Source organism: Danio rerio, chromosome 13 (assembly GCF_052040795.2).
Source record: "Danio rerio strain M-AB ecotype USA chromosome 13, GRCz13ab, whole genome shotgun sequence".
Lineage (NCBI taxonomy): Eukaryota > Metazoa > Chordata > Actinopteri > Cypriniformes > Danionidae > Danio > Danio rerio.
Genome location: NC_141033.1, coordinates 51226326 through 51250168, shown reverse-complemented (window position 1 = coordinate 51250168; position 23843 = coordinate 51226326). Strand labels below are relative to the sequence as shown.

At 38.5% G+C, this 23843-nt stretch overlaps 1 protein-coding gene and 2 long non-coding RNA genes across 4 annotated transcripts in view; 1 reads left to right on the top strand and 2 right to left on the bottom strand.

Annotated features, from left to right (window-relative positions):
• Positions 1 to 838, bottom strand: part of foxn2a (forkhead box N2a) — a 70441-nt gene extending 69603 nt beyond the window's left edge. For both annotated transcript variants that reach the window (XR_015506456.1, XM_087279843.1), the window contains exon 1: positions 758 to 838. The gene's annotated coding sequence lies outside the window, so the exon portion shown is untranslated. The remainder of the gene's footprint in view (positions 1 to 757) is intronic.
• Positions 1 to 23843, bottom strand: part of LOC147841212 (uncharacterized) — a 1204737-nt gene that overhangs the window by 1130514 nt on the left and 50380 nt on the right. The window lies entirely within an intron of this gene.
• LOC141377080 (uncharacterized) lies at positions 9226 to 19905 on the top strand. Its single transcript, XR_015506495.1, has 2 exons — positions 9226 to 9601; positions 19655 to 19905. It is a non-coding gene; the product is annotated as an uncharacterized LOC141377080 (long non-coding RNA).

Genomic DNA, 23843 nt, shown 5'->3' with positions numbered 1-23843 from the left:
ATGTCTCAAAAGGGAGCTATTCAAGTGAACTGTAATGTAACTTAGTGTTTAAACGCGCCACAAACGATAAGCTCACAGCATAAAACATACACTTTGCTATATACATTTAAATAAACGTAAATTTTGGTGCTGAAATAGAAACATTTGTATTACCACAAGACATTCATTGAATATTAATCAATGAAATGTTTAAAACTTTATATATTAACGTAATAAGCCATCTACTGATTATTAACAAAGGAAATATTGTCTAAAAAGTTAATATTGAAGTTATTATCCAACAACCAACCTAAACAGACGAGGACACAATGGAATCACATCAAGAAAGACAATGTAACGCTAAAGAGATGAGTTCAGTGAGAGTTCCGCGCTAACTCGCTCTCGCTGTTAACAAAAGAGTGACGGGCGAAATCATGTCAGATATCGGTATTCCACTCAGAAGTGCGCGAGAACACTTGAGCAAGTGTCCTCGACCACAAAAGAAGTTGTTTGCTGGATTGGAGCACATGGCAGGGGAAGCAGCGACGGAATGTTCGCGTATCGCTGATTCCGCTCGTAAGAATGCCGTGAAATTCGACATCTGAACGACAACAAACAACAGCACTAAAGAAACAATACAGGAACCACCGAAGCTCAGCCTGATATATCCGCCCATGCCTTTCACGTCAACTTGCCCTGTCTGTCGCGTGTTAACTTCCACACACATATAAAGTCCCTCGACAGCACAGAAAGCAGCAGACCGGGTTTGGTTACTCACATTGGGACACGCGGAGCTTTCTTTCCCGTCAGTAGTCCGACTGTTCAGCCTCAAACTGTTTCCTCCATCGGCGCTGCGCACAGATCACGCCGCACAGCAACGCTACCAAACCCCTTTGCCGTTGCCAGGCAACAGACCCACTTCAGCCAATCATAACCCCTCCCCTTCGATCTCCCCTGGCAACTGCTGCAGCGCGCGCGACGCACGCCATTCCACTCTATTTAATGTGTTTTCAGCCCTTTTTCCCTCTCGCTTAACATGAAGTCTCCTCTAATCCTCTGTGAAATCTTATGATTTCACATCTGTTTTACACTTAATTTCTCGCTAAAGCTGAAAAATGCTCTTAACTTAGTTGTGAGTTATAATTATGATGTATAAAATTGAAATTGTAAACACTGAATACTTCATATAAACGAACTGACGGCTGTTTTTACAGGTGTTTTTCTATTTAAAGGGGTAGTTCAGCCCCAAAATTAAATTTACTCACTATTGACTCACCCTTAAGTGGTTTCTTTCGTATTCTGAGCTCAAAAGAAGATGTTTTGAAGAAAGATGAAGACCTGTAACTATTATTTTCTATAAACACAAATACTATGGACGTCAGTCAATACAGATTTCCAGTTATTTAAAATGAAAGTAAAACAGGTTCGTGACGAGTGAGTAAATGACAGAACTTTCGTTATTTGGGTGAACTATTCCTTTAAAGCAAAACAACGCAGGTGAATTGGATTTAAAAATAGATAAGAGTTATCTCCAGTTGATTTATAACATTAAGAATGGCAAACGTTTGCAAATAATTTACAATATTTCTACAATTATATGTTTAGATATGCAAATGAGGCATTGTTCAACTAAATATACACTAATTTGCATATAATTCTAGCACATAAATCTTAGCATTAGATGATAGTAGGTTCAAAACAGATATGCAAATGAGGCATTGTTTATACTAATTCAACTAAATATTCAACTAAATATACCCTAATATACCCTAATTTGCATATATTTCTAGCACATAAATCTTAGCATTGAATGTAGGTTCAAAACACTTCATTTGTTGCTAAAGCTGAAAAATGTTCTTAACTTAGTTGTGAGTTTTAATTATGATGTATAAAATTGAAATTGTAAACACTGAATACTTCATATAAATAACGCACTGACGGCTGTTTTTACAGGTGTTTTTACATTTAAAGGGGTAGTTCAGCCCAAAAATGTATTTACTCACTATTGACTCACCCTTAAGTGGTTTCTTTCGTATTCTGAGCTCAAAAGAAGATATTTTGAAGAAAGATGAAGAACTAGGCTATTTTCTATAAACACAAATACTATGGACGTCAGTCAATACAGATTTCCATTTATTTAAAATGAAAGTAAAACAGGTTCGTGACGAGTGAGTAAATGACAGAACTTTTTATTTAGGTGAACTATTCCCTTAAAGCAAAACAACGCAGGTGAATTGGATTTTAAAATAGCTAATCGTTATCTCCAGTTGATTTATAACAATAAAAATGGCAAACGTTTGCAAATAATTTACAATACTCTTACATTTATATGTTTAGATATGCAAATGAGGCATTGTTTAACTAAATATACCCTAATTTGCATATATTTCTAGCACATAAATCTTAGCATTAGATGACAGTAGGTTCAAAACAGATATGCAAATGAGGCATTGTTTATACTAATTCAACTAAATATTCAACTAAATATACCCTAATATAGCCTAATTTGCATATATTTCTAGCACATAAATCTTAGCATTGAATGTAGGTTCAAAACACTTCATTTGTTGCTAAAGCTGAAAAAATTTCTTAACTTATTTGTGAGTTTTAATTATGATGTATAAAATTGAAATTGTAAACACTGAATACTTCATATAAACGCACTGATGCCTGTTTTTACTGGTGTTTTTCTATTTAAAGGGGTAGTTCAGCCCAAAAAAATTATTTACTCACTATTGACTCACCCTTAAGTGGTTTATTTCTTATTCTGAGCTCAAAAGAAGATATTTTGAAGAAAGATGAAGAACTATTTTCTATTAACACAAATACTATGGAAGTCAGTCAATTCAGATTTCCAAAGTTATTTAAAACGAAACTAAAACAGGTTCGTGACGAGTGAGTAAATGACAGAACTTTCATTATTTGGGTGAACTATTCCCTTGAAGCAAAACAACGCAGGTGAATTGGATTTTAAAATAGCTAATCGTTATCTCCAGTTGATTTATAACAGTAAAGATGGCAAATATTTGCAAATAATTTTCAATATTCTTACAATTATATGTTTAGATATGCAAATGAGGCATTGTTTAACTAAATATACCCTAATTTGCATATATTTCTAGCACTTAAATCTTAGCATTAGATGACAGTAGGTTCAAATCACTTCATTTGTTGCTAAAACTAATAATTGTTCTTAGCTTAGTTGTGAGTTTTAATCATGATGTATTACATTTTAATTGTAAACACTGAATACTTAATATAATTGCTTTAAAATCGCTGACAGCTGTTTTTACTGAAGTTTTTCCATTTAAAGGGGTAGTTCACACAAAAAATCAAAATGTAGTCCCTACTTACCCTCAAGTGGTTTCTTTTTTTCTTTTGAGCACAAAAGACGATAGTTTGAAGAAAGATGAGGACCTGTAACTATTGACTTCTATAAAACAAATGTTATGGAAGTCAGTGCATACAGATTTACAACATTATTCAAAATAAATCTAATTTCTTGATTCTGACAGGAAAGAAATAAACAGGTTTTTGAACTATCCCTTTAAAGCAAAACAGCGCCGGTGAATTGGATTTAAAAATAGCTAATAAGATTCACTAGTTGATTTATAACATTAAAAATGGTAAACATTCACTAACAATTTACAAGATTACTGCAATATTATGTTTATATATGCAAATGAGACATTGTTTAATTAAATGTACCCTATTTTGCATACTGAAAAAAAAAAGTTGCATACAGAAATTTTAGCATTGTATAACAATAGGTTCAGAAAATTGTTTATTGATTGATTGATTGATTGATTGATTGATTGATTGATTGATTTTGACATTCATTCATTTTTTTCAGCTTAGTCCCTTTTTTAATCTGGGGTCGCCATAGCATAATGAACCACCAACTTATCCAGCATATGTTTTATGCAGCAGATGCCCTTCCAGCTGCAACCCAACACTTGCAAACACCCATACACACTCATTCACACACACACACACACACACACACTACGGCCAATTAAGCTTATTCAATTCAGGTAACTCACGCCAACATGGGGAGAACATGCAAACTCCACACAGAAATGCCAACTGACCCACCCCTTAAAAAATACAGTGTTTCAGCGTGACTTACCTAATTTTTTTAGCTAAATCTAATGTCTTTTTTACTTGTACAGAGTTTAATTCAATATTTTTAATGTTCTCGAGATCTACCTGAGCTCAAACTCCCCTTTCGCCCTGCTAGCGGGAGGGAGCCCCGGGCTCAGGGCTCTCTCCCAGGACAGCATGCCACACAATCAATCATCAGCTATCTTTTTTTACCTAAATCTAAAACATCTTGCTATTTAATTCCAAATTAAATTTGTACTTTCTAATATAATTTTAAAACTATTTTAATTTTCTTATCTAAACTTAAACAGATTCTTTGCTTCTTTAATATAAATTCTCAAAAAACTTTTTGGAACAAAAAAATTGGCTTTCACACTTTAAAAGATTAATAATAAATGAATCTCACTAATATAAATTATTTAAGTTTTAGGTTGATTTTGAACAGCTTTGGTTGCATTTAATTTGTGGCTAAACCTAAATATTTTACTAAATTATTAGACTCAAAATGTAGTTAAGTCTTCTCACACTTGAAATTATAAATAGATTGGTTTTAACTTTTTTCCTTCCTGACATAAGTTTGTGTGACTCTACAGAGCATGTGAATATTTAATAAGGTCAGCTCTGTTAAGTTTATGATTTGTAGCCTGCTAAACTTTTCTTTAGCGTCTGGAGGCTGTGATAATTACAAGTGTGAAACGTTGTTTAACTCAAGCTTAAAAACAGCCTTAGCCTCAGGTTTAACAAGACAATAACCCAAGGTGAAGCACAGTGTAAAAAGCCCTGGTGTGAAATGAGTTAGCAGGTTTAAAGTGCTGTTAATGCCTAAAGTGCTTGTTTAATCAACAGTAAATGACTTTATTAAACAGGCAATGTTTCCTATAGAGTAAACTGGGAAGATTCTAGTAAATTGTCACATATTTTAATCTGAATGTAAACTAGTAATTAATCTACTGTTGAAAGGAAAGTAACAACCCAACAAAAAATGTTATAACCCAACTCTGGGTAACATATGCACACTGGAAAAAATGAAATATTCATCAAAGGCGGCAACACCAAAGCTCCAAATATACAAATTTATTAAATTAAAAAAGCTGACACAAAGCGTGTAACGTTTCGAGCAACGCGCCACTTCATCAGACAGTGTTCATCACGATCAGGTGCTCCTTTTTGTACACTTCCGGATCCCATGATATCCTCTCACATATATGTCCACATATACATACATACATATGTATACATACATACACAATCATTCATATACACATATACATATAAATACATACATACATACACACACACACTCATTCATAAATATAACTTAGCTATTTCAAGTGAAAATCCCCCCCCCCCCCCAAAAAAAAATTAATAAATAATGAAATAAATAAACCATAATATTACATCACAAATTATAATACCAGACTATACAACAAAATATAGCCAGAAAACCTTTAAACCAAACCCTCATTCATTCATCATTCATTCTTTTTCTTTTCAGCGTAGTCCCTTTATTAATCCTGGGTCACCACAGCGGAATGAACCGCCAACTCATCCGGCACAATTCCATGCAGCAGATGCCCCTCCAGCCACAACCCATCTCTGGGAAACTAATTAAACATTAAAGAATTATTAAAGTAAATAAAAAATGGCCATGATTTCAACAGTGAAAAACTGTATAAATGCTTCAGTATAAATCTGTAACCTGGTTAACAGGATGTTTCCTTAATATATATGGCGAATAATGGTAAATTGACTTTCCCAGAACTCCCTGCATGGCACGTCACTTTTAATGCTTTTTGTTGACATTAATATGGATCTTTTCAGTTGTTTGTCCATCTGTATTGTACATTAGAGATTTATGTTACATCTAATATTGGTAAACAATGTTTATTCATGACTTTAATTTTATGTGTGTTACCATACTGGTGTTTAGTATCTGTGTGAATGACAACGAGCACCTTCTACACACTGACACACCTTTCTGCTTGTGGGAAAAGCTGATTGTGATGTGCTTTGGTCCATTATGTAACTTTCTCATCACCACCTGCGTATGGCTGTGGTAACATGTCTATCTGTGTAAGAAAAGATGTGTAGATGTTGGTAATTTTAAACACAGACATTTTACCTCTAATATATAAATTAAAGAAATTCGGTATTTATTCATTACTGCAGAGTTCTTACCAGGTCTGCCAGAGTTCTTACCAGGTCTGCCAGAGTTCTTCCAGAAAATATGATCATATCACCCCAATTTTATCCCCCTTACATTGGCTGCCTGTTAAGTTTCGTATTGAATTTAAAATATTACTCCTCACCTATAAAGCTCTAAATATTCTAGCTCCTGTTTATCTAACCAACCTTCTGTCTCTCTACAATCCAGCTTGCTCTTTAAGATCTCAAAACTCAGGGCTTCTGGTAGTACCTAGAATAGCAAAGTCGAGTAAAGGAGGTCGAGCCTTCTCATTTATGGCTCCTACACTCTGGAATAGCCTTCCTGATAACATCCGAGGCTCAGACACACTCTCTCAGTTCAAAACTAGATTAAAGACCTTTCTGTTTAGTAAAGCATACACTCAGTGCATCACTTAGCGGGTTTCCACACAGGCTTCTGCATCTTGTTTATATCCACTATAAACAGCAGCTACGCTAATTATTCTCTTTATTCTCTATTTTCACCTGGGGATACTCATCCCGAGGTCCTCAGATTATGCAGAGTCACTGATTGCATCCAAGACCAGCGAAGAGATGATCCCAAGGTCTCCATATCAGGGACCAGGCTGTATCCTGAGCTGCTGCTGCGCTGGTGGTTATGTTGGAGTGGAGAGCATGACACTGATTCCAGTGACGCTCCAGGGACAGACGAGTCTTCGCTGAGGCCAGCTTCCAGCCTCCACTGCTGAGACTGCAGCTCTGCACAAGAATTTTGGCCAGCGGAGAAATTAAAATGGTCGTGCCCAACTGAGTCTGGTTCTCTCAAGGTTTTTTTCTTTACTTTCCTATTGATGAAGTTTTTTTTCCCTCTCCGCTGTCGCCACTGGCTTGCATGGTTTGGGATCGGTAGAGCTGCGCATCCATGAATTTGCTCTTCAGTGTTTGAACTCTCAGTAATGATTAAATCACACTGAACTGAGCTAAACTGAACTGAACTTAAACACTAAAAACTGAACAACACTGATCCAGTTACTATGACCATTTATGTGAAGCTGCTTTGACACAATCTACATTGTAAAAGCGCTATACACATAAAGCTGAATTGAATTGAATATTTTTCTGTAAAAATGAGAAATTATTTTTACGGTTTGTACAGATTTTTATCGTTGAAATACTGGCATAGCTTAACCATAATTTTTATGGATTTATTTTTGGAGTTAAAAAGTGTCATTTAAATTTAATTGAATTTTTTTTTTAATTCTGAGCACGTAATCCAGATTAAATAGTCAGTTACTGCACTCTAAAATGCTGGCTTGTTTTAACAATACTGGGTCAATTTATTTTTGTATTTTTTACAATGCAATAACAAATTATATGTAATCTGCATTATGTAATTAGATTTGAAAAATCAATAATTAAAGTAAACTATTTAAACATCATTATCAGACTATTACATTTCCAGAGATGGGTTGCGGCTGGAAGGGCATTCCACTTCATTCCGCTTTGGCCACCACTGATTAAATAAGGGAACTAAGCCGAAAATAAAGTAAATAAATGATCGAATGTACTCAAATTTGGGTTTGGCAAATTTGGCCTAACGTTGGGTTAGTCACCAATGTTGCACGCTCACACAGAGCCCAAAATGGAAGTTTGTGATTGGGTCAGCCCAATGTCAATAAAGAAAAGAACCAGTCAGCTGCCGATTATGTCACATGGGCCGGTCTGCGCAAAAAAAAAAAAAAAACTTACTTACTTTCAGAGCATCACAGCATAGTAAATTAATTAGGTAGAAAAAACAATAGGCTGTTAATAAATAAATAAATACAATACGATAAAATACAATAAAACACAATAAAATAAAATAAAACAAATAAATAAATAAAATACAATAAAACACAATAAAATAAAATAAATGAATAAATAAAATACAATAAAACACAATAAAATGAAATAAAATAAAATAAATAAATAAAAAACAATAAAACACAATAAAATAAAATAAAATAAAATAAAATAAAATAAAATAAAATAAAATAAATAAAATAAAATAAAATAAAATAAAATAAAATAAATAAAAAACAATAAAACACAATAAAATTAAATTAAATTAAATTAAAAAAAAATAAATAAATAAAATTAATAAAATACAATAAAACACAATAAAATGAAATAAAACAAAATAAATAAACAAGATAGATCTCAGGTCTGGTGGGAGCAAATTGTGGCGACTGGCCACTTTCCTCCTCCATGTTTCCTCTGTTGTCGTTGTTTACTGCGTCGGCGTCTCCACACACGCTCTTCCTTCTACGTCAATCAACGTAGAAGTTTTATGTCACAAGTTTTATGATGTACAAAAAGGAAAGCCTCAGTAAATTCGATCTGCCTGTTTACATGATAGTCACATATCTGATTCAAATAAAAAAAAAATTCACATATGAAGGAGGCTGAAACCCATCTCTGAATATCCGAATGCATCCGATCTGTGTCACATATGAGCAAAAAATCTAAATTGGGTCACATTTAACTGACAGTGGACACAGGGCCTCATAGATGTCTAATAGACGTCTATGCAACGTCGTCTTGGCTAAAACAAAGCTATTTGGGCTGTCACTGAAAATCTAATAGACATCTAAGAATAGGCCAAAACTAGACTAGTCATCAAATTAACAGAAATGAATGACTACACGTATAAAGTCTGTCTAATCTGTCTAGATTTGGGCTATAGATAAGATTTCCACTGACAGCCCAAGTTTAGCCTTGTTTTAGCCAAGCTTTCTACATTTAGATGTTTATTAGACATCTATTAAACACTAAATTGTTTGCTGGGATCTAAGAGGTTATATTACTACTAAAGTATACTAATATACTACAAGTTTTCTGGTGTAATGTGTAATCTGTACTTGATTACAATGCATAAGTAATCCACACACGCAGCTGGTAAAAACACTCTGACCTCAATGCTTATGTGCATCTGCTCCGTCTCACCAAAGTGCTGTTCTCACACACGCTTGCAAAGGCAATCGCACAAGACTTCACACTCGCACACACAAAACACACACCTTAACATCGGCTGAAAATGAAGCCACGATGGCTGGGTTTCCTCTACTTATGCTACAGGCAAAGAAAACCACCATATTGTTGATTGGATGATTGACGATAAGGAGGTTTCAAGCACCACTAGCCTAGTACTTACATGCCATGAAACCCGTAGTTTAGCGATAATGCCAGGGGATTTCTATATCAAGAGGAATTCAGGTCATTGTAACAGTCTTTCTTTATGAAACACGACACTCATCTGGTTGTTTAACCGGGCGAACAGGATTCATTACTTTTTTTTGCTTTCAAAGAAACCAGATCTGTTGGAGTTTTTAAGGTGAGCTGTTGATATTCTTTGATTTTTCAGATTGTTTTATTTTTTGCAATGCTGTTAATTGGTGGCTGAATGCATTTTAGATCATAATCTTGCATGATACGACAGATTTTTTCAACACATTTCTAATCATAATAGTTTTAGTAACTAATTTCTAATAACTGATTTATTTTATCTTTGTCATGATGACAGTAAATAATATTTTACTAGATATTTTTAAGGCTTAACTAGGTTAATTAGGCAGGTTAGGGTAATTAGGCAGGTTATTGTATAACGATGGTTTTGTAGACTATAAAGAAATAAATAGCTTAAATAGGCTAATAATTTTGTCTTTAAAATGGTTAATAAAAAATAAAGACTGCCTTTATTCTAGCCGAAATTAAACAAATAAGAAGAAAAAATATTATAGAAAATACTGTGAAAATTTCCTTGCTCTGTTAAACATCATTACGGAAATATTTAAAGAAAAAAAAAACTTAAAGAGGTGCGAATAAATCTGACTTCAACTGTATTTCAAATATTGCAAAAAAAAAAAATTTAATTAATTAATTAATTAAAAAAAAAAAAAAAAAATATATATATATATATATATATATATATATATATATATATATATATATATATATATATATATATATATATATATATATGCTTAATTTTTTTCTAATCATTGGAATTTCTAATATTTACACATGATTACATTTTTAACATAAAATTGAAGTAAAATAAAAATATAATCCTATAATTATTCAATATTATATAATGATTTAATAATAAATAATATTAGAATATGTGTATGATATTATATTATGAAACAATATTAAAATAATAACAATGATATTAATATTTAAGATTATATATGGAATTTCAGGGCGGCGCAGTGGCGCAGAAGGTAGTGCTGTCGCCTTACAGCAAGAAGGTCGCTGGGTCGATTCTCGGCTCAGTTGGCGTTTCTGTGTGGAGTTTGCATGTTCTCCCTGCGTTTGCGTGGGTTTCCTCTGGGTGCTCCGGTTTCCCCTACAGTCTGAAGACATGCGGTGCAGGTGAATTGGGTAGGCTAAATTGTCTAGTGTGTGAGTGTGTGTGAATTAGTGTTTGTGGATGTTTCCCAGAGATGGGTTGCGGCTGGGAGGGCATCCGCTGCGTAAAAATGTGCTGGATAAGTTGGCGGTTCATTTCACTCTGGCGACCCCAGATTAATAAAGGTAAGCCGACAAGAAAATGAAGAATTTAATGATATTTCAGTCTTTTTATTTAAATTTTTTTTTTTGTATAATTTGGTATATTACCGTTTTTTTTGTAAACACTGTTTTTATTTATAGTTTAACTCGTTCATTCATTCATTTTCCTTCAGTTTAGTCCCTTTATTCATCAGAGGTTGCCACAGCAGAATGAACCACCAACTTATCGAGCAAATGTTTTACACAGCGGATGCCCTTCCAGCTGAAACCCAGTACTGGGAAACATACATACACCCTCATTCACACACGTACCCTACGACCAAATTAGCTTCATCTACTGTATAGCGCATGTGTTTGGATTGTGGGGGAAACCGGAGCAGGAAACGCGCGCCAGAACATGCAAACTCCACAGAGAAATGCCAACTGACCCAGCCGAGACTCGAACCAGTGACCTTCTTGCTGTGAGGCAACAGTGCTAACCACTGAGCCACTGTGTCGCCAGTTTAAATCATATTCATTAATAATTCATTAATTTTTGTTAATAATTACACTGAAAAAGTGTTGCATGCAGAACTGTTGCAAACAATTGATTTGTGTTGAATTTAAACAAACAAATTAAGTTTAATAATGTTCAACTTAATTTGTTTGTTTAAATTCAGCCCAAAAAAATTGTTTGCAACCACTTAACGTAAAAAAAATTGAGTAAATCCAAGGAATCATCTTTGAATAATTTTTTTTTCAGTGTAGTTTCCATAATATATATGGATAATAGGATTTTTATGACTATAATTAAAAAAAAAAATTGTTAACTATATAATAACTCAGCTTCACATGTCATTTCAATACAAACACTTGTACACTGTAAAACAAATGCTGCAAAATTTACAGCATTACTGACAATTTCGGTTGCCAGTAATGCTGTAAAATGTACACATAGTGTATGAGTGTTTGTGTAAATGTCAGTGTTTATTGGTGCTTCCCAGTACTAGATTGCGTATGGAAGGGAATCCACTTGGCAGTTCATTTCACTGTGGCGACCTCTGAAATAGAGACTAAGCCGAAGAAAAATGAATGAATGAATGAATGAAGCACACTAATAAATTAATATTTATAAGATCCTTGAAAGTGAAAGGGAAGGATGGAAAGATGCTCCAGACATCCCTCAGTGGTGGTGATTAAGGGTGTGTCCAGCATGCAGTGTTGGAGTGGGCGGTGTGTGTTCATGTGTGTGTGCTGGTGTAGTGGTCAGAGTAAGATACCCTGCTGCTTTTATAGCCCATAAATCTGAGCAGGCCAGCGGCTGCTGTAGTCAGCGCACTGAGAGCCTTTCATGCAGAAAATGAATCAGACCATTTGAAAGTAAGCGCAAAAGCCACACTTCACAGACACACACACACACACACACACACACACACACACACACACACACACATGGTAAAAATATAGTTGTGTCTGTGTTGTTCAATAAAATATATATTTTTGAAATCCAAAATGTATTTAATATTAGCCAAAAATATTTCTAAATATATTTTAGGGTGAAGAAAATACATTACTAACCATACAGTAGATCAAAGTATCTGTAATTTAAAATATAATTAATAGAACTAATAATTTATTTGTAAACATATACTTGGTAAATTATATTTAAAAACATATTGAATTAAATTGAATTTAATTTAATTTAATTATTTTATTATATTTTTGGAAAATATATTTCTGTAAATTTGCTTTTAAATATATCTTACCAAATATATTTTTATAGCCATTTATTATATGTTTTGAAATATTTATAGACATATTTTTTTTCGTATGTGTGGGTACACAAACACACACACACACACACACACAGACACAAACACACACACAGAGACAAAAAAAAAAACACACGCACACACACACACAAAATATATTTAAAAACAAGTTTACATAAATATATTTCCAAAAAATCTAAATGTATTAATTTAATTTAATTTAATTTACATTTTTGGGAAAATATATTGTATGTAAATAGGTTTTGCCTTACAGCAAGAAGGTTGCTGGTTTGAGCCTCGGCTGGGTCAGTTGGCATTTCTGTGAGGAGTTTGCATTTTCTCCCCATGTTTGCGTGATTTTCCTCCGGGTGCTCCAGTTTCCCCCTCAGTCTAAGCACATGCGCTATAGAGGAATTGAATAAGCTAAATTGATCTTAGTGTATGAGTGTGAATGAGAGTGTATGAGTATTTCTTATTGATGGGTTGCAGCTGGAAGTGATAAGTTGGCGGTTCATTCCGCTGTGGCGACCCCTGATAAAGGGACTAAGCTGAAAAGAAAATGAATGAATGACACTCACAACCACATTGCATGTCTGCTCGGCCAATACACAAGCACTCCACTCCATTCCCGGTGGCTAATAAAACACTCCATTAATAGCGAGCTGGGTTTGTTCACGAGACACTCCGCTGTGCAATCCATCTCGGTTCCCGTGATAGACTTTCTAGCTCCTGTGCACGCATGCAATGTTGCTGTACTTCATCAAAACGAGCTGTGACACCGTATCTGGCATTGGAGGGTTATTGAATTAAGGCAGCTCTTTAATGTACTCCAGTCTGCAAACCCATCTCTGCAGTCTTCAATATCGCATTAAGGCGAGACTCCGTTCTGTAATTCTATCATCTCACATGCAAACTTGCTCGACCTACACGCCATCCGAGACAAATATACCAACATTTATGCCTTTCCTCCTTCCGCTTCCACTGACTACAGTCACCAGGATCTCTCTCTGATTGAAATATAATGTATCATAAATACACTGAGTTATGCTTACCTGTGCTAAAATTACCATTTTAAGAGAATACTCTGAGTAGTTGCTAGGGCATTGTGTTGCTATAGAGTCGCTAGGGTGGTTGCTAGGGTGTTACTATGCAGGTATGGTGATTTGGGTTGTTGTCGGAGTGCAACAATACAAATAAGGTGTTTTGTGTGGTTGTTAGATAGTTGTTATGTGGTTGCTAGGGATTCAGGAGGAAGCAGTAGCTAAAGACTTGGATGGTTGTCAGAGTGTTGCTATGCTGTTGTTGTGGATTTGGGTGGTTTCATGGCGCTGTTATGGAGTTGCTAACGACTGTGTGGTTGTCAGAGTGTTGCTATGCAGTTGTTATGGATTCGGATGGTTGCTATGCAGTTGCGTAGGTGTTTGGGTGGTTGTCACGGTGCTGTTATGGAGTTGCTAATGACAGTGTGGTTGTCAGAGTGTTTCTATGCAGTTGTTGTGGATTTAGATGGTTGCTATGCAGTTGCATAGGTGTTTGGGTGGTTGTCATGGTGCTGTTATGGAGTTGTTAACGACTGTGTGGTTGTCAGAGTGTTTCTATGCAGTTGTTGTGGATTTAGATGGTTGCTATGCAGTTGCATAGGTGTTTGGGTGGTTGTCATGGCGCTGTTATGGAGTTGCTAATGTCTGTGGTTGTCAGAGTGTTTCCATGCATTTTTTGTGGATTTGGAAGGTTGCTATGCAGTTGCATGGGTGTTTGGGTGGTTGTCATGGTGCTGTTATGGAGTTGCTAATGACAGTGTGGTTGTCAGAGTGTTTCTATGCAGTTGTTGTGGATTTAGATGGTTGCTATGCAGTTGCATAGGTGTTTGGGTGGTTGTCATGGTGCTGTTATGGAGTTGTTAACGACTGTGTGGTTGTCAGAGTGTTGCTATGCAGTTGTTGTGGATTTAGATGGTTGCTATGCAGTTGCATAGGTGTTTGGGTGGTTGTCATGGTGCTGTTATGGAGTTGCTAATGACAGTGTGGTTATCAGAGTGTTTCTATGCAGTTGTTGTGGATTTAGATGGTTGCTATGCAGTTGCATATGTGTTTGGGTGGTTGTTATGATGCTGTTATGGAGTTGTTAACGACTGTGTGGTTTAAAGTGTTGCTATGCAGTTGTTATGGATTCAGAAGGTTGCTATGCAGTTGCATAGGTGTTTTGGTGGTTGTCATGGAGCTTTTATGGAGTTGCTAATGACAAGTTGGTTGTCAGAGTGTTGCTATGCAGTTGTTATGGATTTAGATGGTTACTATGCAGTTGCATAGGTGTTTTAGTGGTTGTCATAGCGCTGTTTCGGAGTTGCTAAAGACTTAGTGTGGTTGTTGACAGAGTGTTGCTATGCAGTTGTTGTGGATTCGGAAGGTTGTTATGCAATTGCATAGGTGTTTGGGTGGTTGTCATGGTGCTGTTATGGAGTTGCTAATGAGAATTTGGTTGTCAGAGTGTTGCTTTGCAGTTGTTATGCATTCAGATGGTTGCTATGCAGTTGCATAGGTGTTTGGGTGGTTTTCATAGCGCTGTTTTGGAGTTGCTAACGACTTAGTGTGGTTGTTGTCAGAGTGTTGCTATGCAGTTTCATAGGTGTTTTGGTGGTTGTCATGGCGCTGTTATGGAGTTGCTAATGACTTTGTGTGGTTGTTGTCAGAGTGTTGCTATGCAGTTGTTATGAATTCAGAAGGTTGCTATGCAGTTGCATAAATGTTTGGGGGTTTGTCATGGTGCTGTTATGGAGTTTCTATGACTTTGTGTTGTTGTCAGTGTTCCTATGCGGTTGTCATGGATTCGGAAGGTTGCTATGCAGTTATTAGCTAGTTATTAGCTAGTTATTAGTAGTTAGCTATGCATAGGTGTTTGGGTGGTTGTCATGGTTCTTTTATAGAGTTGCTAAGGATTTTGGGTGGTTGTCTCTGTGTTGATATGTAGTTACTAGAATGTTTTAAATGGTTGTGATAATGTTTTGTTGCAGTTAGCGTTTTGACTGCTTGCAAGTTTGTTAATAAACAGCCATGTCATTTTGGATGATTATCATTATGTTGCTATGAGGTTGCTAGAGTTTTTTGGGGGGGTTGCCAAAGTGATCTTGCTGTGCAGTTGGTAGAGTGCTTCAAATAGTTGCTGGAGTTTTACTTGCTTGGGACTTTAGGTGTTTAACAACATGTTACTATGCAGTTGGTATGGTGTTTTGGGTCGGCAAGATTGCAGTTGCTAGGGGGATTAGGGTGGTGGCTTGTTAGGGTGTTACTATGCACTCTTTGTATTGTTAAATCATCCTGAACCCAATATTTGAGATTCAATATTTGTAAAAGACTACATGTCAAAACAGTGTACGTCTCACTCAAATGTGATGGCAGCAACAGCACTCAAGCCGCCGCCTTCACTGTCTGGCAGTTTAAGAGCATTTACATAGATAAAGGTGTAAGGGTGGCCAAACCGGGTAAACAAGAACTATTTGCATTCACCTCAGGGCAAGTGCAGACTAACTGTGGCACTCCCATCTGCCATCTGCTTACCTTTCTTTAGAAAAATGGTCAGTTTTTATATTTTTGTCTCAAGGTTATTCTTTGAAATAGTCAGTGATATAAAAAAATGTAAATAGTGATGACTTTAAAGGGGAGCTATTATGCAAAAATCACCTTTATAAAGGGTTTAAACACAGTTATGTGTCACCAGTGTGTGAATATAAGCAGCTTTTAACACTAAAAATGTATTAATTATTTTGTTTAAAATCACACTTGATTAAAACAGTCTGCAGAAACACTTTGATTGACATTCTCCCTTTGTACGTGTCATCAGAGGGGGAAAGCCCCGCCCACTAGTGACCATCTCTCCCTCATTATGATGAACAGTTTTAAGATTGACAATCTAAAGGCTCCTACACACCAAGCGCTTTTCCCTGGCGTCAAGCTGAAGAGTATGCAAAATCACTCCTTGACGTTAGATGGCGCTGCACAGCATTAAGCTTTTGACACCCGCTTATAACACAGAAGAAGACGAGGAGAGGAAGTTCACACACTTGTTGTTAAAGTTACTGGTGACTCGAAGAAGCAAGGATGGTTAAAGCAGCAGCTCCAGCTGTAGCGATGAAGAAATGATTAGTATTCACAAGAGCAATAAGCAGCTAAACACTCATATCGACTCCGGGCATTTTCTTCAATGTGCACTCGCAATGACAGTTTTGCACTTGAGCGCCTCCAAGTGCTGTTTACTGTAACTTCAGTAGCTCCGTGCATAGGGCGTTTTTTTAAAAATGGCGCTTTTGTGCCTGGCGTTTTGCGCGTTGGTGTGCACAATCACATTGACGCCCTTTATTTAGTCACGCGACGTTAAAAGTCGACGGAAAACGTGAACAAAAAATGTCTCCGTGTGCACGGGCCTTATGGGTGATTTCACACCTGTGGATCGATTCATTTGTTCTGAAATTGTTACATTGTTGCTCTTTGCTCTTGGTGTGGTTCACTTTTACATGGCAAAGTGTCTCAACGGTCCCGCTCAGCTCTCATGCAACCTTATTTTAATATATGACGATTGAGCAAGACACTATAAGTGAAAATCTGCGCTTTAATTTTGAATGGTGACGACCCTCAGACGTCATCACTAAATATAGAGCAGAGGTACGACTTTCTCATACACAGCAGTTGGCTTATGCATTATAGACTTTACATTATAGAGAGAAATAACAGATAAACTACTGCAGTTGGGTCAATTTTCCTAACGCATTAACAGCTCTTCTTAATAGTCAGCATGCTTTCACTTTCGTATTTTACATGAAACGCACAATTACCGGTAGGAATGTCATCCCCCCTACTCATCATTCTCTCTTTGTATAGCTGTATATGAGGCTATTACCAACTCAGGCTCATTCCGAAAGCACAGTCCTGTGGACGTTTCTGGAGACCGCCAAAAACGTCCCGGGAGGTACGTATTTTTGCACTTTTTGTTTTTGCGAATCCACGAGAGGCCGCTGTGTGTGCTTTTTCGCATCTCTAACGTCTCTCACGAGTGCAGTTCGTGCCCACGCTGTTCTCGCGTGAACCCACAAGGGGCCGCTGTCTGACTAACTGACTGACTGACTGTGCGACGGGCCAATCGGCTGACCCACCCTCCTTCTTCCCTAAAACCAACCAATATTACCGATTGACCCGCACGCCCACTCACTTCCCTAAACCTGACCAACAGTTTAGAAAAGCCGTCTGGAAAAAGATAAGCCCTCGTCTGATTTTTTTTACCACGTTTTAAGAAATTTCACCACTTTCTCACCCTGGTATAAACTCATTCACTTTATTTTTTGGATCCTGTTTTTGTCTTACCTGATTTCTGGAACCGCTCTTCCCCGGACTCGAACCCAGTCGGCGTGGTCAACTCCTCTCTGCATCTGAGGTTTGGCGACGTACACGATGAGCTGACTGGACAAACTGGTTGCTGCGGGAAAGCCCTCCACATAGAAGTAAGTGGTCAGCCAGTAAGCGCAAAAGGGAACAGCGTCATACCGCCCTGTAGCGTTCGCTTAAAAAAAATTAAATGCAGCCATACGTATCTTCCGGGACCTATTTGGCGGTTTCCAGAAGCGTCCTACTACGTTTTTAGAATGAGCCAGGGTTGGCTATTACACAACCATAATACACTGTGATATAGCCGGGCTCGGATCATATCGCTTTCTCACTACAATCGATCCGCTCAACCCGGGCTCATTGTGGAAACATAGCCCCGCGGATGTTCTGCGGACTGCGAGATATGTCCCGGGAGGTACGTATTCGAGCGGTTTTTGTTTTCGCTGATCTGCGAGAGGCCGTTGTACATGCTTTTTCGCGTCTCGTGCGCCTCTCGGGAGAGCGTGCCGTTAACGCCCGCGCTGTTCTCGCGCGAAAAGCCGCCGGATCGGCCAACCCGGCTGCCCTCCTCTTCCTCCTCCTCCTCCTCCTCCTTCCCTAAACCCAAGCGACGGTTTGCAAAAGCCGTCCAGAAAAAAAAAAAAGCAAAAGCCCTCGTCTTCGATTTCGACCGCGTTTTCGCCCTTATTTTTCGGATTCTGTTTTTCATCCTACCTGATTTCTGGAACCTCTGTTCCCCGGACTCGATCCCGGTCGTCGTCCTCGCAGCCAGCTCCTCCTCAGGGGCCTCCGCTCCGCCGACGTAACGCTGTGAGCTAAGCGGACAAACTGGTTGCATCGGGAAAGCCCTCCACTCGAAGGCGAGCTGTCGGCCGGCGAGCGCGAAGAGGAGGAGCAGAGCGGCACCACACCGCCCCGCAGCATTCGCTCAAAAAAAACTAAACGCGCCCGTACGTACCTCCGGCCACGTAAATCGCGGTCTCCAGAAACGTCCACGGGGCTACGTTTCCAGAATGAGCTTGGGTTGGATCCGCTCCAGAGTTCGTTTTAATTGAGCCGGAACCATCTCATTCAGGAGATCTCGGAGCGATTGTTTTGGCGCGGACCTGAGCGAAATTGCTGGATTCACATATGCCAAAGGAACCGTGCTAACTGGGCAAACGAGACAGGTTCCGAAACAAAAGTCTAGGTGTGAAAGCACCCTAACACTACAGTCTCCATAGACTTTCAGGCAACGCAGTGGAGCAGTAGGTAGTGCTGTCGCCTCACAGCAGGAAGGTCGCTGGTTCAAACCTCGGCTGGGTCGGTTGACGTTTCTGTGTGGAGTTTGCATGTTCTCCTTGTGTTGGCAAGGGTTTCCTCCGGGTGCTCCGGTTTCCCCCACAGTCCAAACACATGCACTATAGGGGAATTGGGTAAGCTGTAGTGTATTAGTGTGAATGAGTGTGTATGGATGTTTCCCAGAGATGGGTTGCGTTGCGCTGCGTAAAGGATATGCTTGATACGCTTGTGGTTCATTCCACTGTGGCAAACCCTGGTTAATAAAGGGACTAGGCCAAAAAAAAAAAATTATGAATAAATTCACCTATTCCAAATGTCTTGTGGGGGAAACCGGAGCACACAGAGGAATAGGTTTTTTATTTCAAGTATAGCTACTGCACTGGCACACCATGTGACTGGTTTCTAGTCTGTATACTTCTTTAAATCGTTCATTTATCTCTTGTATTTACATGTTTGTTTGTTTTTGTACAGCGCAGACCCTGAGTTCCTCCAGATGCGAAGTGTGGATGGATCTCCACGGGTGGTGTTTGCCTGACACAGAGCGCCTTATTAAACACTGTGACAGCGGAGTGTGTTTGCTTACAGAAGCCCCGTGTTTGACAGCCCTTTGTGTGTGTCGGGCCTTTATGAAATGTGTCAACAGCTCCTGCTTGACTCTTATCAGTGCTGATAGACACATGACGGTAATAAAACACTTGACATGCAGTGACGCTGCGGTGCAATTAGCCCACAGTCTTGGTTTCATGTGCCCTAGATATGCAACATAAATAGTTTTGTCATACTGAAGCTGTTTACTGACGGACTGGCTCTTTGAGGATATCAGCAAAGCAGTGTAATAAGTAAACAAATATTAAATATGTCAAATTGAGTGTGCAGAAATCTGATATACGCTCAATATATATATATATTAGCTGCCAGTGTTGGGAGAGCTGCTTGAAAAGTGTAGTGAGCTAAGCTATTAGCTACTCTACTTAAAATGTAGCTTAGCTACACTAAAAGCTGCCCTCTTGCCCTACAGAAAAATCCAACTTAAACCAGCCTGGTTTTAGAGAGGTTTCCGGGCTGGTTTCCAGCCATTTCCAGCCTGGTCTTAGCTGGTCAGGCTGGGGGATGACCAGCTAAAACCAGCTTGACCAGCCTAGCCAGTCTGGGAGTCCAGCCAAAACCAGCTATGCCCAGCTTAAACCAGGCTGGTCAAGCTGGATTTAGCTGGTCATTTTCCAGCCTGACCAGCTACGACCAGGCTGGAAATGGCTGGAAATGGCCAAAACCCCTCTAAAACCAGGCTGGTCAACCAACTAAAACCAGCCAACCAGCCTTGGCTGGTTTAAGATGGATTTTAAGGAGGGTGGTAATGTAGCAAGCTAAACTAAAAGCTACTTAGCAAAAGTAGCTTAGCTCCATCTAAGCTATTTTTGCAATTTTCATTTTTAAATTACAGCAACTTAAATCCAAATCAGACAAATCTTATGGCTTGTTTAAACTGACTGGTACAGTTTAGTATTCGACGCTACCGCCACACTACTGAGAAATGTAGTTAAGCTAGTAGCATCATACTTGTAGCGATGCTACTGCCCAACACAGTTTGCTGCTTATCTAAACTACTTTTAGTAGTATCGAAATACACTGTATCCAAACTATTAAAAGTATCTAAACTACTTTTAGTAGTTTAGATACTTATGTGCTGAAACAGCGCAATTCGATTGGACAGCATGGTGACTCAGTGGTTAGCACTGTCACCTCAAAGCAAGAAGGTCGCTGTCCGAGTTCGAGTCCCGGCTGGGTCAGTTGACCTTTTCCTTCAGGTTAGTCCCTTTATTCATCAGGGTCGCCACAGCAGTATGAACCAATAACTATTCCAGCATATGTTTTAAAAAGCGAATACCCTTCCTGCAACCCTGCACTGGGAAACATCCATGCACACTCATTCACACACACTCATACACTACGGCCAATTTAGTTCATCCAATTCCCCTATAGCGCATGTGTTTGGACTGTGAGGGAAACGGGAGCACCCAGAGGAAGCCCACGCCAAGACAAGGAGAACATGCAAACTCCACAGAGAAACGCCAACTGGCCCATCAGGGACTCAAACCAGCACCCTTCTTGCTGTAATTGCTAACCACTGAGCCCCCTGCTGAAAAATCCAGCTTAAACCAGCCTAGGCTGGTTGGCTGGTTTTAGCTGGTTGACCAGGCTGGTTTTAGAGGGGTTTTGGCCATTTCCAGGCTGGTTTCCAGCCATTTCCAGCCTGGTCTTAGCTGGTCAGGCTGGAAAATGACCAGCTAAATTCAGCTAAAACCAGCTTGACCAGCCTGGTTTAAGCTGGACATAGCTGGTTTTGGCTGGGCTCCCAGCCTGGCTAAGCTGGTCAAGCTGGTTTTAGCTGGTCATCTCCCAGCCTGACCAGCTAAGACCAGGCTGGAAATGGCTGGAAACCAGCCTTGAAATGGCCAAAACCACTCTAAAACCAGCCTGGTCGACCAGCTAAAACCAGTCAACCAGCCTTGTCGCCCATTTCTAAACCTAATAGTTTTAATAACTAACTTCTAATAATTGCCATGATGACAGTACACACAGTCAGTCCAGGCACCCCCTCCATTCTACCACCCTGAGCACCGTCACCTGTGCACGTGTCACCATTCATGACCACGCCCTCATAAATAGTGCACTCTCACTTCACTCTGTGTCCGGCCTTGTTGCCATCCAGAAGGACCGATTCTTCCTACATGGTCAGCGTATTTACCTCAGTTCTAAATGTTATTTACTTCCTCTGTTTCCTGTGTCACTTCTAGTGTTGTCATCTACTGCTTTGACGTCTAGTCCTCATCCTTTCCTCAGTGTGTGTGTGTGTGTCAATTCCACTCCCAGTCTCTGGCCCGTCTCAAGACACTCAATCCTACCTCCAGTGTCCTCAGAGTTCATCCTAGTATCCATCATTCCTTGTTGCCCTATTTGTTCTTAGTCTGGTCCCTGTGTGTTAGTCTGAGCTCCCCTCTATCTGCCACAGCCCGATCCATGATCCTCACACCAAGCTAAACCAATCTGCCTTCACTATTCACTGCCACCCTTAAACTTTGTTGATCCTTAACGTCTCTCCTTCTGTGACAACATAATGTTTGACTAGATATTAGTGTTCAGCTTACAGTGACATTTGAAGGCTTAACTAGGTTATTTAGGGTAACGTTAGGGTAATTAGGCAAGTCATTGTATAACAGTGGTTTGCTCAGTAGACAATCCAAAACAAATATTGCTTAAGGGGTTAATAACAATGACCTTAAAATGGTTTTAATATAATATAAAACTGCTTTAATTGTGGCCGAAATAAAACAAATAAGACTTTCTCCAGAAGAAAAAATATTATAGGAATTACTGTGAAAAATTCCTGAATCTGTTCAACATCATTTGGGAAATATCTGAAGACGAAAACTCACAAGAGGACTAATATTTTACACTTCAGCTGCTTTTATAGTTTGCATATCTTCTCCAAAATACCTTAATATCAGCATAGCAACATTTTAGCAACCACACAAGTCACCTAGAATACAATAGTAAAAACATAGCAACCACATAACAACCACCCAGAATACCCTAACAACCATACCCTTATAACAGCATAGCAACACCTTAGCAACCACATAACAACCACTCAGAATATCTTAGTAACAAAATAGCAACACATTAGCAACCACATAACAACCACCCGGAATACCCTAACAATAGCATAGCAACACCTCGGTCACCACATGGCAACCACCCAGAATACTCCCAACATAGCAACAACTTAGCGACCACATATCAACCACTCAGAATACCCAAGTAACACATAGCAACACATTAGAATCCACATGATAACCACCCAGAGTACCAAAGTAACAACAGAGCAACACCTTAGCTACCACATTACAACCAACAAGAATGCCCTAGTAACAGCATAGGAACACCTTTGCAACCATGTGACAACTACCCAAAATACCATAGTAGCAGCAAAGCAACACCTTAGCAAGCATAACCGTGGTTTGCTCTGTAGACAATCCAAAACAAATATTGCTTAAGGGGTTAATAACAATGACCTTAAAATGGTTTTAATAAAATATAAAACTGCTTTAATTGTGGCTGAAATAAAACAAATAAGACTTTCTCCAGAAGAAAAAATATTATAGGAATTACTGTGAAAAATTCCTGAATCTGTTCAACATCATTTGGGAAATATCTGAAGAAGAAAACTCACAAGAGAACTAATAATTTAGACTTCAGCTGTTTTTATAGTTTGCATATCTTCTCCATAGACCAAACTTCTATAAGGGCAAGTAAGCCTTGTGGATAATATGATAAATGCTTCCCTCACATTGTGACTTGATTGAATGCTGTTTCGTTAAGACGACTCCAACTCATTCGCTTTTCACTTAATTAACCTCCAAAGGTGTTCATTGGTCTGTATGAAGCGACCGTTACTAAAGTAAAACAGAATTTACGGAGGCAATAAAACAGCACGAGATCAATAGGCTGATCTGATTTGCACCTCCGAATAGTGTATTGTGTTTCAGGCTTGTTTAGAAGGGCTTTTGTGAGATGAAGTGGCTGCTGTTCTGGGCGAAACGCCGAAACAAAAGATCAACTCCGGCATTTCAACACTGACACATACTGTAAATGAATGTGA